The sequence below is a fragment of the Pipistrellus kuhlii genome, unplaced genomic scaffold, assembly GCF_014108245.1.
Source record: "Pipistrellus kuhlii isolate mPipKuh1 unplaced genomic scaffold, mPipKuh1.p scaffold_m20_p_2, whole genome shotgun sequence".
Taxonomy (NCBI): domain Eukaryota; kingdom Metazoa; phylum Chordata; class Mammalia; order Chiroptera; family Vespertilionidae; genus Pipistrellus; species Pipistrellus kuhlii.
Window position 1 is genome coordinate 4,627,201 of NW_023425515.1, and position 17,122 is coordinate 4,644,322.

At 54.9% G+C, this 17,122-nt stretch overlaps 1 protein-coding gene across 1 annotated transcript in view; it reads left to right on the forward strand.

Moving 5' to 3' along the window:
* The first annotated feature begins 10,887 nt into the window (after positions 1 to 10,887).
* Positions 10,888 to 17,122, forward strand: part of AGPAT3 (1-acylglycerol-3-phosphate O-acyltransferase 3) — a 64,178-nt gene continuing 57,943 nt past the window's right edge. Inside the window, exon 1 of the mRNA XM_036445693.2 lies at positions 10,888 to 11,019. The gene's annotated coding sequence lies outside the window, so the exon portion shown is untranslated. The remainder of the gene's footprint in view (positions 11,020 to 17,122) is intronic.

The following is a 17,122-nucleotide window of genomic DNA, read 5'->3' on the forward strand; positions in this document are numbered from 1 at the left end:
TGTAAACTCTTTTGCTGTCTGGAAAGCAGGCACGTGCCCGGGTTGCGGGCTTGGTCTGCAGTGGTGGTGGTGGTGGTGGTGTGTTCTCCAAGGATTCCAGGCTTGGTCTCCCACCCGCAAGGGCCTAGGGGACCCACTGCCCCCTAAAGCCTCCTGGCTCTGTCTACCCCCAGGTGACCTTGGCCTCTGCTTCTTCTTGGACAACACGCTGGGATCTGCTGAGCGGGCGGGGAGACCCCTGAGCAGAGGGCAGGCCTTCAGAAACGTGGTCCTTCCCCCTCAGGTTCTCTCTCTCTGGACCTCTCCCTGTCCATCATGAGACACAGAGCACCCTGGCCTGGGTGGCTGAGCAAGGAGCACCGAGTGAGGGTCTGCCCATGGGAACAGCCCTATCCTCCCAGGACCCCCTGCTCCAATGCACACTGGCCCTGAGGGTGTGGCAGGAAGGCCCGTCCCGTCCCCACCTCTCCTGAGTGCCGGGCTCAGCGTCTTTCCTCTCCCTCCGAGCCTGTAACCGCCCCCCCAAACCCCTCGCTGGAAACCGCTTTCCAGAGGAGCGCACAGGACCTGCTTCTGTAAGTGTTGGTGTTCGGAGCTGAGGTCGGCTCACCTCCCGCCAGCATCTCCGGCCCGGTGTCCACACCACAGGGCCTGTCTCCAGCCCCCGGCTGCCTGCGGTGCGGAGGAAACCGGGTTAGCCAGCGTCACCTCTCCACCGGACAGTGGACTGTGCTGGGGGCAGGCGGGCGGGGCAGCTCCACAGGAACAGACACCCCTCGCAGGACCCTCTGACCTCGCCGGTGGCTTCCGCCTGGAGTTCCCTTGTCTCCTTTGTAACACAGCGGGACGCGGGCAGGAAGACCCAGCGGTGACAGAGCAGGCTGCCCGTCCGGTCTCCCTTCCCCAGCCTGGGAGGGCGCGGGGCATCTGGCCACATCTGTCTGTGCTGATGTGGAGATGGATGTAGCCAGAGTACACGCGTGTCATGCAGGGTGAGCTTTCCCCATCAATATCAATCTGCACATGGCCTTCGGATACTTTTATTTATTTATTTATTTATTTATTTATTTATTTAATATTCCTTTATTAATTTCAGAGAGGAAGGGAGAAGGAGAGAGAGACAGAAACATCAATGATGAGAGAGAATCATTAATTGGCTGCCTCCTGCACACCCTCTACTGGGGATCAAGCCTGCAACCTAGCCATGTGCCCTTGGCCGGAATCGAACCTGGGACCCCTCAGTCCACAGGCCGACTCTATCCACTGAGCCAAACCGGCCAGGGCTATTTATTTATTTATTTTTAATATATTTTATTGATTTCTTTACAAAGAGGAAGGGAGAGTATAGAGAGCTAGAAACACTGATGAGAGAAAAACATCGATCAGCCACTTCCTGCACACCCCCAACTAGGAATGTGCTCGCAACCAAAGTACATGTCCTTGAATGGAATCGAACCTGGGACCCTTCAGTTCGCTGGCCAATGCTCTAGCCCACATGTGTCAAACACAAGGCCAAATCCGTCCCGCCAGGCCTTGCAATGTGGCCCACACCGCGCTGTCATCACTGCACTCCACTGTGTTTCCATCACAATGACAGTTTATGACTGTTCAGTAAACCATTCAGCCCGCGATTTAGGCTGGATTTTAGATTTTGGCCCCTTCTCTGATTGAGTTCGACACCCCTACTCTATCCACTGAGCCAAACAATTAGGGCTAGATGCTTGCTTTCTATATGAACTCCATGCCTGGGGAAACTTTTGAAATGTCAAGTAACAAATGATGTTTGGAGCGATACCAATGGGCTTAACCCAGAGTCAGGGACCCTCCCCCCCACTGGTTCACATACATGGACAGTCTCGGGGGGCCGTGTAGTCCAGCTGGCGTTTCTGTTTTGCCCGTCGCCCTGCGTGCGCTCCTGTGGGGTGTTGCTCCCTGAGGACCAGACCTGGGCCCCAGTCCAGCGGCTCTCCTGGAGCCTGAAAGGAACGCTGGTCACAATGAGCCGCAGGCACACGGTGGCACAGTTAGACTCCTGGTGGCCTCTCCAGTTCCCGAGGAATGAGGGTTCCCACCCAGCCTCCTGCTGTGTCCCGGGGCCCAGAGTCCAGGGTCACAGGGCAGTCTCTGCTCAACAACCGGTGTCCGAGGACGACCCAGACACCCAGACTCGGGGACTTGAGCCCCCTGGGGGTGCGGGCAGGAGTACACAGGCAGCGCTCAGAGAGTTGACACTCGGCAGGAACGGGGTGAGGAGGTGGGGAGGGGTGGGGAGGGCTGCGTCAGAGATTCGAGGGCAGTGGACGAAGTCCGAGAATGCGGGACACGGGGCCAGGGAAGGGGACGGGAGGCCTCTCGCCCCAGTGGGGCTGGTGCCGGTGCTGGTGCTGAGAGCAGGGGAGGTCAGCTGGGAAGAGAGGAGGGCGGACGACGTGGAGTCCTCCATTTTCAGGGAAGCTCCAAAAATTAAAGGATCTGCCCTGAGAGTCCGCTGGCCTGTGTGGGTGCTCACTCCGTGTCTGCTGGGTGAGTGGTGGGTGGGTCTGGTAAGCTGGCCCCCTGCCAGCCCCTCCCCTGCTGGGCATTGCTTCGGCCGCCTGGCCGGGAATCTGGAACAGAGGAGCCGTGAATGACCCTGCCTCTCCGGCCCGCAGCCCTGGGAGCTGTGCCTGGACAACAAAGCCAGGTCTGGGGTGGGGCCCAGATCAGGCCTCCCCTAGACGTGTCCAGTGTTGAATTGTGTCCCCAAAAAGACGTGAGGTCCTGGCCTCCCACCTGTGGCCTGGTTTGGATATGGGGCTGCTGCAGACAGAACTGGGGAAGATGAGGTCCCGCTAGGGCAGGGCGGACCCTGATCCGGGGACTGGTGTCCTCATGGGGAGGCCCAGGGACGGCACAGACCAGGGGGCAGCCACGTGGTGGCGGAGGCGGAGATGGGGTGAGGCACAGCCAGCGACATTGGGAGACACCAGAAACGAAGAGGCAGGAAGGAGCCCCCCATACCCCCCAGGAGCAGGCCCTCCACTCCTGGATCCTCTCAGGAAGCTGCTCCAGGCATCGGGCCTCCAGGGTGAGGGTCAGCTCGCTGGCTCTCAGCCGCCCAGTGTCCCTGGGACCTCGGGTCACTTGTCATGCAAGTGACTTCCCTGCATATCCTGACCTCACCCCCAGCCCCAGACATCCCTGGAAGCAGAGAAGCACCCAATAAGCAGATCTGTAACCCTATCCTTTTATTTTATTTTATTTATTTTATTTTATTTTATTTTATTTTTTAATAACTTCAGGTGGTTTTTTTTTAAATATATTTTTATTGATTTCAGAAAGGAAGGGAGAGAGAGAGAAAAAAACATCAATGATGAGAGAGAATCATTGATCAGCTGCCTCCTGCATGCCCCCTACTGGGGATCGAACCCGCAACCCAAATCAAATCTGGGACCCTTCAGTCCGCAGGCCAACACTCTATCCACTGAGCAAAACCAGCTGGTGCTAATCCTGTCCTTTTAGCTCCAGGCCACGAGAACCAAAACAGTAAACTGCCCAGCTGGCCGGTGTAGCCCAGTGGTTGAGGGTCAACCTATGAACCAGGAGGTTGCAGTTGGATACCTGGTCAGGGCACATGCCTGGGTTGTGGGCATGCAGGAGGCAGCCAATCAATGATTCTCTCTCATTATTGCTGTTTCCACCTCTCTCTCCCTCTCCCTTCCTCTCTCTGAAATCAATGAAAACACATTTAAAACAAAAATATAAACAACAGAGTAAACTTGAAGCAGCTGAGGAAATAGAAAGCCGGTGGTGTAGACACAAACAAGTTTCTAGAAGAATCCGCCTGTGGGTGCCTTCCTCTTGATTTGGCAACGGGCTCCTGGGGGGCCTCCTGGTGGGTGGCCCTCGGGCCTCGGGTGGGCCTGGCCTCATGGGCTCGGCTCCACGCTGTCCTTGCATCTCCCTGAAGCCCAGAGCTCCCGCTTCCCAGCTCCAGTGGGGGAAGGGGGACGGGGACCACGCTCTCTCCTTCCTGAGGCCTCACCTCTGTCTGCACCGGGGCCGCTGCTTTCCTTGGGTTCCTTGGCGCCCCGTCTGAGCCAGGCCACTGCCCCAGCCCCGGGACTTCTCAGGCTGGCCTGGCCCTGGAGCACAAAGCTGGGGCCTGGCTGGGCCACCTGTGTCCTGTCAGAATTGTCCTTGGCTTTGAGGTGAACGTGCTGCTGGGCCCGTTACCGTGAGGACGGCTGGGGCCAAAGAGGTGGGGCAGGCCCCTCAGAAGCCTCCCAAGAGACCAGGCACCTCCACCGGGCACCGTGCCCCAGCCCAGGGGACACCCTGGCTGGGGGGGTCTTGACCTGTGGATGCTGGCCTCTTCCTTCCTGAAAAAGAGCCCCACGAGGAATATGCAACGCAACCCCCAAGGGTTGTAATTTATCTGACGCAGAACCAAGGACCGTGATGAACTTGGATCTGCTCCCAGCTGGGCTGCTCAAGCCATCCTGGTGCCCCACACTTTGTGTGTGGATTCGTGGACACGTGCCCCGGACGCCGCCTTGAGCTGACCTCCTTGTCACAGCTCCTGGCTGGGTGGCACGCGGACAGCCATGGCCACTGAGTGTCTCACTAAGGATCAGCTTGGGCGGCAGGATTCTGTCTATGGCTATGGGGGCAGTGTGGGCTGGAACAGAGTCTGGAGGCCACCGTATTCCATAGCGAATAGAAACCATGCCCCAACTCCCTTCCTAATTCAGAACTGTAACAGAGGGCGGAAAGTGCTTTCAGCTGGTCCACAAGCAGCGCAGCGGGAGGCTCCCTGAGTCGTGTTTCCACAAGATCACAATTCCCAGGCAGCCTCGCCACAGCAGCCTCCCTCTGGAGTTAGGACAAAGGAGCGCCACTAGCTCCATCTCCTTTCACATTAACACGAAGGGAGCACACAGCCTGTAGCCATTTGAAACACATCAGCTCCTCACAGCTACGAGACAGCCAGGATGCTTCTCTATTCACAGGAACGGAAGGTGCTGGTTGTAACTTCCCCACGGGTTCTGGAGGGAGGGCGAGCCGCGGCCTGTCTGGGTGTGAGCGGCAGAGTGGGCAGTTAGCCGGTGTCGGTCATCTGTAGCTGTGGGACCATGCGCCTCAGTGGCTTCAAATCACCATCTATTTAGCTCTTGTTGCCAGGGGCTGGCAGTGAGTGAGGGCTCAACTGAGTGGTTCTTCTGCTGGGTTTGCCAGCACCTGAAGCCAGCTGGTACCCCGGCCTCACTCTCGGGACTGGGGGTTGGCTGGGTGATGGGTGACTGGCTGTGTCACTCTTAGCACCCACCAGCTTGCTGTTCATATGGTGGGACCCCAGTCTTGCCAAGAACATCAAGGCAACGAGCCCATAGGCAAGACCTTTTATAAAACCACTCATTTGTTTTAATCATTTATAACATAGATGTATCATTTTGACCACTTTAAAAAAATATAATATATATATATATATATATATATATATATATATATATATATATAATATATAAAATTGATTTCAGAGAGGAAGAGAGAGAAACATCAATCCTGAGAGTGAATTATTGATTGGCTGCCTTTTGCAGGCCCCATATCGGGGATTGAGCCCACAACCCAGGCATGTGCCCTTGACCAGAATCGAACCCTGGACCCTTCAGTCTGCAGGCTGACGCTCTATCCACGGAGCCAAACCGGCTAGGGCTCATTTTGACCACTTTTTGTTGTTGCTTTTGTTTTGTTAATCTTTACCCGAGGATATTTTTTCCACTGAGTTTTAGAGAGAGTGGAAGGGAGTGTGTGTGTGAGAGAGAGAGAGAGCGAGAGAGACAGAGACAGAGAGAGAGAGAGAGAGAGAGAGAAAGAAACATCCCCCATCAGCATATGCCCTGACCAGGAATCGAACCAGCAACCTTTTCAGTGCACAGGACAATGCTCCAACAACTGAGCCAAACTGGCCATGGCAGGATCAGGATTTATTTATTTATTTTGTGTGTGTGTGTGTGTGTGTGTGTGTGTGTGTGTAACGATATGAACAATGACGTTTGGAAACTGGCCAGATGAGAACTGAAACTGAAAGGAAAGGTCCAGGTGTTCCTCTCTCCTAAGTGTTTCCAAGAAGTGACACTGAGCTTGAAACAACTCTTCTGCTGACATTCTGAGTATTTGGATTTTATATATTTTACTAGTGGCCCGGTGCACAAGACTTGTGCACATTAAAGGGGAATTAACACATTAAGCGCCCTGTCAGTCACCGGTGACCGACACTATACCTTTTGTCAGAAGACAAAAATGTATAGTGTCTAAGCACTTAAAGTGTTAATTATTTAAATATTGCTATTTGACCTTTCTCTGTAATAGAAGGGTCAGAGATGAAAGAAAATTAGTAAAATGTATATGATAATCTCCCTCCTGTCAGAGTCTGGGTTGTGCCGTGGGACCCAGAGTAAGTGCCTGCCCACCTATGTGAAACCTTGAAATCACCCGAGACCCAGACCTGGCTGGCCCCACCCCCGTCAAGCCCGGCAGGGTGTGGGGGCAGCCCCCCGGCCCAGCCTCAGGTCCCCCAGCCCTGTCATGAGGGCAGGAGGGTACAATAGTGTGACGACCATTTGCATATTAACTCTTTATTCTATAGGATTCCCAGTCAAATCAAATCAGGATCTGTGCCCATGCCTACATCCCATGCCTGGGGCATTTAAAGCCTCTCCAAAAGCTACTGAGCTACTCCTCCCCTTCATACTAACCCACTGGGCTGTATTTTTTTTTCTGGAAGCATTTCCTTGATTCCACTAGAAATAATCCCGAGTAACTTCTTTTCCCATTTCTTGGGAATCAAATGGTGTTGTGGGCCTGCGGGATGGGCTAGCCCAGTGGTCAAGCAAACCGTGGCTTGAGAGCCATATGCTGCTCTTTGGCCCCTTGAGTGTGGCTCTTTCACAAAATACCACGTGTGGGCACGCACGGACAGTGCGATTGAAACTTCATGGCCCATGCACAGAAGCCAGTTTTCAGCCTGGCCGAGCATATTTTGAAGAAGTGGTGTTAGAACACTCAAGGGGCCAAAGAGAACACTTGCGAGCCACCGTTTGCCAACCACTGGGCTAGCCTTTTCCCGCATGCATTAGCAATACCACGTCTGAACAGGTGGATTTTTAGAAACAGCATGATTTTTTTGTTGTTGTTAATCCCAGAGAATAGTTGAAACAGAATTTGCAAGAAGAAAAAAGTTAAAAATTAAAAATTATGCACCCCACAGCCCTGTTCTGGCCTCCCTGTCTCTACCATCAGCCTGTCTGCTGGCCCCGCTGCCCTGCTCTCTGCCATCCTCAGTTCTTCCGTGGGAATCACTCCCTAGTCGAAGGCTGCTGCTGCTGGTCCAGGCTGCTGCTATCAGCTCAGGAGCTCTCCCTGAGGCAGGCCCTCAGTCCCTATAAGATGACAACTGCACACAGCGGTTACTACCTGCAGAGGGAACCCTCACAGCCATGCAAGGGGGGTCCAGGTTCAGGCCAGGCTTTATCTCTGCTTCCCATGTGCTGGGTTTCTGTCCCCCTCCCCTCCACCCGTCTGTTCTCTGAGCAGCACTGGCTTCTTCTGCCCTTGGGACTTTGACTTTGACCTCCAGGCTGGTCAGGCTGGCTTCTCTCTAGAACCCCTTCTGCATGGCACTTTTGTAGTTCCAGCTGATGTGGCTGAAAGAGATTTCTCATCAACCACCTCGAGGGCGGGCTCTCAGGGTGTCCTGGGGGCCTCGCGTCTCCACCGCAAAATCCCTTTTCTTCTTTCGCCCTTGTAGAAGCCCCGGTGTAAAAACAATCTGTCTCCTGAAAATTGCATTTGTCACTGCTTTAGTCAAAAGCACACAACACCTATCTACCAGTATTTGAGATTAGTGGCAACTTATGAAATTCTAGCAAAGTTATTTTCTTTAGCGATGGGATATTTTTACATCTTGGAGAAATGTCAAGTTCGCCTTAGATTGTTAAAAATGTCGGAAATAGCCCCAGAGCTGTGACTTTCTTGGCCTATTCTTGGAGTTCAGGGAAAACTCCAGTGGGAACTTCCTTGCTTCACAGAAAAGGAAACCAAGACCCCAAGGGAGAATGACCTTGTCCAAGGTCACCAGCCAGCTGGCTCTAAGTCCCCTGGGCGGTTGTACTGGGCGCAGGTCTGTGTCCAGCAGCCCTGGAAGCCTCCCCTGATTGTCCACCAGCCAGTAGTCCTCCCCCAGGACCCGCCCAGAACCCATGCCATTGGCCATGCCCCTAAATGTGCTGTGACGGGCAGGCAAGTTCTCCAATGAGAATCTCAGAGGTGGGCACCTGCCTGCCATTTGACCTTGGGATCACCTCTGGGGCTCTGGCTTACTTAACAGTAAAATCGGATCCCTGCAAATTTGTCCTAAGAATTAGAAGTCACGAACCAGGGGTGCCCCCTCTCCCCAAAGGCCCAGTCACACTCACGGGGGGCCCTTCAATGTCGTTTTCCTTCTCATTCACGGCAGAGATGCCCCCTCTCTATAACTCTGTGCCACATAACACTAGGCAAGAATTGTCCTTCCCCTATTTTAACTTACGTAGGCACTGGGGTCCGAGGTCGTCTCCTAACAAGGAAGCTTCAATCACTAATGGGGCCAGGAGAGGCAGGGGGCAGGGGGCTCAGGGGGTGCCTGGATTCTGGTGGGAGAGATGTGCAACTTGGCTGTGCCTCAGTTTCCACAAATGTGAAACGGATGCCTTGTTTCCCTAAGTAGGTGAAATGCCTCGTACAATAGGCTCTCAGCAAGCCTGCACAATGAGCACATTTCCCATCAGCTGCACTCCACAGTGCCCGGCCAGCAGCGAAGGGCTGGCTGGCGGACTTCCAAGTTCCATTTAACTGTTTGCTCTGTTCGTATGAGCTTTTCCTTTTTCCTGCTCCGCTCAGGTCTGAGTGACCATAGATTCTAATTGAATGGAGATTAGCTCATACTGATGACACTTCGTGCTGTTGAGAACAATGCAGTGTTTTTGTTTTTTGTTGTTGTTGTTGATATAAAAGCTCAAAGTAATTTTGTTGTTGTTGTTAATTGTTATTGGACGATATTTTTTCCATTGATTTTTAGAGAGAGTGGAAGAGAGGTAGGGAGGGAGGAAGGGAAGGAGGGAGGGAGGGAGAGAGAGAGAAAGAGAGAGAGAGAGAGAGAGAGAGAGAGAGAATTAATGTGAGAAACACATCAATTGGTTGCCTCCCACAACGCCCTGATTGGGGCCTGGGGATTGAACCTGCAACCCAGGTACGTGTCCTGGACCAGGAATCGAACCTGAAACTCTTTGGTCTGAGGTAGATGTTTAACCACTGAACAGAAGCTGGCCAGGGCAGTTTTTAGTGTTTTAAATTTAAAATAGTATTAAACGAATATTCTGGAGTGCATTTAACCAGGTCTGTGTCGGTATGCTCAGGTTTTCTGTAATTCTGTGCTGACGTCAGAATGTTCTCGTACACACACCTGTGGTGCTGGTGGGATTCATCTGTGGGATGGATGCCTGGATGTGGCTGTGCAGGGTCCAAGATTCTACATGTAATTTCTACAACTTTGCAAACCGTAACTTTTTCTCCCCCAGTTATAAGGGAATTGCAGATAGAGCAGGTGCATGTATGTTTATTTCAATCTAGGTGTTTGAGGAGCTTAAGAACAGGCACAGCCAGCACCTGGTATTTTAAATACCTTTTGGTGAAACCGGTTCAGGCTCCGGAGGACGGGGGGACCTGAGGACCCAGCAGAGTCAGCGGAGTGGAGGTGACCCTCTGTAATGGCCACCCATGGAGGGGGCTGCCTCAGGACAGTCCTGCCGGCCGCTCCCTGGAGGCCCGGCCGGAGGGCAGGAGAAGCAGGAGACCCTGGAGATGCGGGCTCCGCCAGGCCAGAGCAGACTGGGGTCGGGGAAACTGTTTCCTGTGGGGACACTTGCTCCAGGGTCAGACACCAGTAAAGCCGGAGCCAACGACAAGAGCACGTGGGTCTGAAACACGACCCGCTCGTGGAGTCCAGGCTCCCAGGACACTCCCCACGGTGCCCCCGCTCCGGCGGTGAGCCTCAGACCACAGCCCGGATCCGGGGATCCGGACAGGAGCTCACGCCTGGAAACACCCCCGTGCCCTCTCGGGGTTCCCCGGGGCGGCGGGGGAGTCCAGGCGGGTCCCAGGCCCCCAGGGCACTGTCTCCGGGACCCCGTCTGCCGGGACCCCTCCCGCCACGCTGTGCCTGGCCCCAGTCCAGTTCCCCGTGGGTGCCTGGGCCACTGGCCCCTCCACCCCTAACCCGGCCCCTCCACGGGGGGGGGGGGCCTCCATAGTCCCCACCCCACGTGCCCTCCTCCCCACCCCAGGCCCCGCCCACGCGTGTCCCACAGGCCCCGCCCAGCCCCGCCCCTGCCGCCCCGCATCCGTGCCCCCTGTCACCCCAGTCTCCCCGGCCCCTCCCAAGGGCTCCCCAGCCCTCCACGGACCCCGGTGCCCCCACGCGTGTCCGCTCCGCGTGCCCCCCGAACCCTCCGCGTGCCCCCCCACGTGCCCCCCGAGTCCCCCACGTGTCCCCTCGCGTGTCCCCCTGCCCCCGCCCCGCGTGTCCCCGGAACCCCCCGCGTGTCCCCCTGCCCCCGCCCCGCGTGTCCCCGGAACCCCCCGCGTGTCCCCCTGCCCCCGCCCCGCGTGTCCCCGGAACCCCCCGCGTGTCCCCCTGCCCCCGCCCCGCGTGCCCCCCGAATCCCCCGCGTGTCCCCCTGCCCCCGCCCCGCGTGCCCCCCGAATCCCGCGCGTGTCCCCCGCCCCGCGTGTCCCCGCCCCGCGCCCCCCGCGTGCCCCCCCCCCCCCGCCGGCGGAACTGTGGGCGCGGCGCGCACAGGAAGTGGCGGGGCGGCGCGGGGGATGGGGGCCGGGGGCGGCGGGCGCCGCACTCGCTGAGGCCCGACGCAGGGCCGGCCCCGGGGCCGAGCGCAGGCCGAGCGGCCCGGAGGCGGCGGAGGGACGGGCCGCGCGGACCCGCAGGTGAGGTCGCCCACCCCCGCCGGGGTCGCCCCCAAAGCCCGCCGGGCCGCCCCCTCCCGCCGCCCGGCCCCGCCGCAGTGGCGGCCGCTCCGGCTGCGGCCTCCGGGAGGGGCGCCCGCGGCCCGGCTCCCACCTGCCGCCCGGCCTGGTCCAGCTCAGGCCCAGGCCCTGCCCGCCGCCCTGCAGCCCGGGCTCCGGTCCTGGGAGGGGCCCCCGGGGGGCCTGGCTGCTGGGAGGGGCTCCCCCCACCCCTCACCCCGCACCCCTCACCCGGACTTTGGGGGGATCCTCTGTGCCCCGCGGTGGAGGTGGCGCGCCCCCTGGACCCGGGACCCCGGGCGCCCTCCCTCCCCTCCGCACGCGGGCCGGGTCCACGCCGCGGGAGGAGGGAGGGCTGCAGGTGGACTGCAGGGAGGGGCGCCGGGGTCCGGCCTTGACTTTGGCGTTTGGACCTGGGCTGACTGCGAATTTCCCTGGTTCCAATCAGGTGATGGGTCCGGAGCCCGGAGGAAGCCGCCTCCCCAGGGCCACCCGAGGGCATGCTGGCCCTGGGCCCCGGACCCCAGCACAGGAGGGTTCCTGGCAGCGAAGCCACCTTGGAAAATTGTGCTGGTTTTTGCTTTTCCCCCTTTAACTTTGAGAGAAGTTCAGTGGAATAGGAAAAACGCTTTTATAAATGGCTCCCCGGCCCTTTCCCTTTAAAGCATCATGCCGGTCTTGCCTAAGAGAATACTTGAGCAGTTGGATTGCTGTCAGAGGAAACATGATCTCCCGAGAAGGGAAGATGAGGGCTGCTGGCCCGGAGGCGGCCGGCCGGAGTGAGCAGCGGCGCCTGGGTTAAAGTGAGACTCCTCCCAGACCAGGCCAGTGAGCCGGTGCTGGTGGAACTGGTGGGCCGTGGGCTGCATCCAGCCCAGAGGTTCCCTATCCGTTAAGTTACAGCGCTGCGGGCTGGTTGTACTCATTTGGGGATTGCTAACCAACGCCTTTCTCCCTTTAAAAGCCTCAGAAGCTGTCAGTCAGATGCTGAACCTCCTCTAATTGGATCACTTTCTCTGTGTCCCCGCCCCCTACTTTGTCCCTCCCCTGCCCCCCCTGAAAGTTTCATAGTGAGTCTGTTACAGTTCTCTTCTGTATCCATTTCTTGGCGACTCTCCGATGGTCTTGGTTATGTGTTTGACCAAGAAGCTACATGGGATGGACATTCAGCATGCACAGGGCCTCTCCTTGGCCTTGGAAACTGTAAGGTGCCTTAATGTTTTGAACCAAACTTTATGTGCTTGGTGGAGCCTCTGTTCACCCCACCTGCAGGGCGGGGGAGGGGTGCCCTACGTGGGCATCTCTGCCAGAAAACCCGTGTCTTAGCAGTAGCCTGCAGAGTTGGTGAGAGCAGGGCTAATGCCAGTGTTACTGGTGGTGAAGGCAGACACAGCAGGGGCCCTTGAACTGGTGGTGAGTCCTGATTCTGGAAGCTGTGCCCAGTGGGGGGATGCCCCTGTCCCCGGGCTGGCCCACTCGCTTGCAGAGACGCTCCCTGTATCTGTACCTATGTTGGTGTGTCAGGGCTGCGGACGTAATCTGGAAGTTGCTTTATTTTGGAAGTTAGAATAAGAGCATCCATCAAAGTGACCCTTTTCACTCCACTCCCCCTGGTAGCCAGCCGTGGGTCCTGACACGCTGGGTTACCCTTGACCTGTGTTGTCCCCGGTCAGACTTTGACCTTGTAGAGTGGTCGTGGAAAAACAGTGAGGCTCGGTTACCTGCTGGAGGTCAGATCACAGATCAGCGTGGCCAGCATTTAAATTAAGCTCCACGGGACTCTCATCTTTTCAGATCCATCTGTCCTCTGGAAGTCTGTAAACTTTTTATCTCTGGTGACATCATAGGTGGGAGGGCATGTTGAAACCCTTACACACACACACACACACACACACAGGGAAAATGAAAAACAGATGTTGTACTTGAGCGGAGCCGGATGGACTGGGGTTTGTCATGGGAGTGTCTGGTTAACTTGTCCGGTCGCATTTGACCCTGAAACACACACGTTCCGTTGACTTTCCGTCTGACTTAGAGGGGGCTGGCCCCTCGATGTGAGCTGCTCCCGCTTTGTCACCGTCAGAATGCTCCCGTGGCAGGAGGAGTGACGGCTTCCACTCCCATCCTTGCCTTCCCCCCCTCGCCTTGTCAAAACCTCGAACGTTTTACTGTTACAGTTTGTGGCTGATAGATATGGAGAGAGCAAAGCATTGGGCGGGTGGGTTACCGCCCTCCGTGTGTTTCTGAACGATTTGTACAACTGAGATCTTCGTTACTTCATCTTCTTATTGAGAAAACTTCTCTCAGGTGGACTGAACGTTGTAAAAACAGTTGCTAAGAAATTTCATGGGTTGTTACTGGGGTGAGCCATTCTCTGGTCGGTCAAACAACGCTTGAAGTTTTAAAGGAGTCGTTTCACAGGGTAAAGGGAAGTGACTGTGATTTCATCTTTCGTTCCCGAAACCACTTACTGGTCTTTTAACAACGAATCCTAAATTACTGATTTTAAAATGCAAGCGCGTTAGTGGCTCATCCTCTGACAGTCTTTTGTATCTAGTTACTTATTTAGCGCTGTTTGATGACCTTTGTCAGGCAGCTGTGAGAGAGACTGTGACACTTGTCACAGGGGGTGAGGAGGCGTCTGTGTGTGTGTGTGTGTGTGTGTGTGTTTGTGGAGGGGAAACTGGGGCCGTGGTCTTTTCCCCAGGAGTCAGAGGGCTGCAGACACGTGTGAGATGTTGGTGTCACCACACTCAAAGGAACATGTGTCCTTGAACACGTGACAGGCAGAATTTTTCCTGGTCAAGTGCTTTGCGTGGGGTGGGACTAGAAGCTGAAGCTGGGTGCGCCGGTGGGAGCGGCGAGAGGCCTGTCCCAAGGCGACTTGGGAGGCCACGTGCCATTCACGTGGAGCGTCTGGATCCCTCTGGAAAGCGGTGGGGAGTGAAATCAGCCAAAGAGCAGAGTGAAGCTGCTGCCAGGGAAGACCTCGCCCAGACCCGTGGCTCCCGGGGACCTGCTCCCTAAAGGTTGCACCCAGGCCAGGGGCTGGTTCTGGAACGCCAGGAGGGCGCTTTCTCTCTCCATCACGTCGTTTGCTGACCTGAAAACTGGGTGCGCAATGCTGACATCAAATGTGCACCCTCCCGCGTCATTTAGGCTCCGTGTGTTGTTTTCGTAGCAACAGCTTCAGTTCTTGCACCTGTCCGCATTTTATCTGCTTCTTTGGTTATTGGTTTCTTTTTTCTTTTTTTTAAAAATATATTTTATTGATTTTTCACAGAGAGGAAGAGAGAGGGACAGAGAGTTAGAAACATCGATGAGAGAGAATCATTGATGAGCTGCCTTTTGCACACCCCCTACTGGGGATGTGCCCGCAACCAAGGTACATACCCTTGCCCAGAATCGAACCCGGGACCTTTCAGTCTGCAGGCTGACGCTCTATCCACTGAGCCAAACCGGTTCCAGCTGGTTGTTGGTTTCTCAAAACAGCCGTGTGAGGACAGTAGTGTTGCCCCATTACACAGATGGAGAAACTGAGGTGGACAGGCTTGGCCAGGGCCGCTCAGTGAGCAAGCGGCGGATCTAGATTGCAGACAAAGGTCTGATTAAATCACATCGCCGGGATGCTCAGAAAACTCAGTAAGCGAAAGCCTGCGTTTTAGAAACAGACTGAGCGAGTGGCTTCCCAGAAGTCCTCACTCACAGACTTCTCACCTGTGGACGGAGTCAGAGGCCTGTCTCTGGGATGATAGAGGCAGACACGAGGCAGGCAAGATGCTGCTTCGGAAAGAACAGAAATTCAGTTTATGTAGCTTCACTGTGCCCAGCGTTTTTCTAGACACAAGGCAGGGCTGAGCTGAAGAGCTGTCCACTGACCCATCACGTAAGAACGTGCTGATGATTGCCTGAAACTCCTCATCGATCGATTTCTAACCTAGGCGACTGTCCTGGTCTCATTGGAGTGATTGAGCGCAGGGATGTAACTTTTATTAGGAAGATACATGTAATTCTTGCGTTCAGAGAGAAGTCACTCAGTGGACAGGCCTTGCAAAGTACGGTTCAGTACCAGCAATTTTTGCCGCATGAGACTGCAGTCACGTGGTTAGGCAAAGACGGCCTCGGGGTGGGTTAATCGGCAGGTGGACATCAAGGTGAGCGGTGCCAGGAGGGTTCAGAGAAGGCCCCGGTTTCAGCAAGGTCTCCTGAAGCTGTCACTCAAGCCCCTTCACTGCCACGCCTCTGAGGTGGAGTGTCCCGGCAGGTGCTTCCAGACGGATGACAGAGATCAGCACACACGTCAGCTGCAAAGGTCGCTCTCGGTTTTCTAAACCAAAGCCCGTTATTTGCTCGCACACGCACTGGGGGCCTGCAGGTCAGCTCCAGCTCCCGGTGAGCACCTGTCTTCCTGGAGCCCCGCCTGCTTCGTGCCTCTCGCTACTTTCCTTCACACGTTAGAGTTATTGGGTATAAACACTTCTGTTTTTTGTGAACAAAGCTACACGTGAAAGTTGTAGACACAGATTCCGACAGGGGCCAGGAAGGTGAGCCAGCGACGGAGCGATGGTGGCCATGTGAGCATGAGTGATGACCGGGCGCCTCTTCTGGGGCCCCTCGCCTGGCCCAGCACGGACGCCCAGCCAGCAGGACCAGGTGGGAGCCGGATCAGAGCTACTGACCTTTGGTCTGCATATAAAATCTGGATTTTTATATGCAGTTATTTTTAACAGACCATGCAGGCAAATGGAAAATGTTCGTGCTTTAATTCGACCAGTTACACCCTATTTTTGCAACCTCTGGCCTAAAATATATGTTTAATTTTTGAAATAAAGTAACTGAGCTAATGGGCACTTCCCAAATGCAGGTGAGGGGAGCAGGACATGAATAACGGAAGCCTAAGCCTTTATCTGCAGATGAAAACCATATACATTGAGTGGCCAGATTATTTTGTGCTCAGAGATCATAATAATCTGGCCACTCAGTGTATATCCTATATAATAAAAGGCTAATATCCAAATTGTACCCTCGACTAGGAGTTCAACCAGCAGGCAGGCCGGCAAACTGCCTATTTTCCCTCTCCCTGGCTAGGCTGGCCGGACCCCACCCATGCACAAATTCATGCAATGGGCCTCACACACACACACACACACACACACACACACACACACACTGTGTGGCCAGATTATTATGCATTCAGAGATCAAATAATCTGGCCACTCAGAGTATATATATTTTGAAAAAACAGTAAACAATTTTTTTATCGTTTCATAAAAACTTTGTCACAATTTTGATTGAAATTGTATTAATCCTGTAGATCCGTTTGGGGGATTTTTAATCTTTATGATAGATATTCAGTCCCTGCTGTAGACATAGTATGTGTCTCCATTAGCGAAGATCTTTGACTTGAAATTAGGCTTTATAATATTCCACATATTGCCTTAGACTCTGCAGTTAAATTTATTCCCAGACACTCATAACTTCTGTTGCTTTTGTAAGTGGTGTTTTAAAAATTTATTTTTAATTAAATTGGTTTCTAACTTCTTGTGGGTGTTGCACAGAAAGGCAGTTGATTCCGGTTATCAATTTTATAGCCAATCCCCTTATCCATCGTTATTTCTAGCTTTGTGAACTTGGGGGTTTTCTGCGCAGACATCCCTGTTGTTTTGGGAATGGTGGCGGCTTTGCCTCCTCTTTCTGCTGTTACTGTCTTTCCTTCCCACTTCACTGCTGGGCCTTCGGGATGGTGTTGGATGGCAGCGTGACAGGGTGTTCTCTCCGGTTCCCGGTTTCAATAAAGGACGCTATTGTTTCCCCTTGTTGTGCTGGTATAGACACAGGCTGATTGGTTCTGAATCATCCCATTGCGCCTCCCGGGATTAGAGGCCAATAAAGAGATTAAAGACTTACCTGCCGGGACCGGTTTGGCTCAGTGGATAGAGCGTCGGCCTGCAGACTGAAAGGTCCCGGGTTCCATTCCGGTCAAGGGCATGTACCTTGGTTGCGGGCGCATCCCCAGTAGGGGGTGTGCAAGAGGCAGCTGATCAATGATTCTCTCTCATCGATGTTT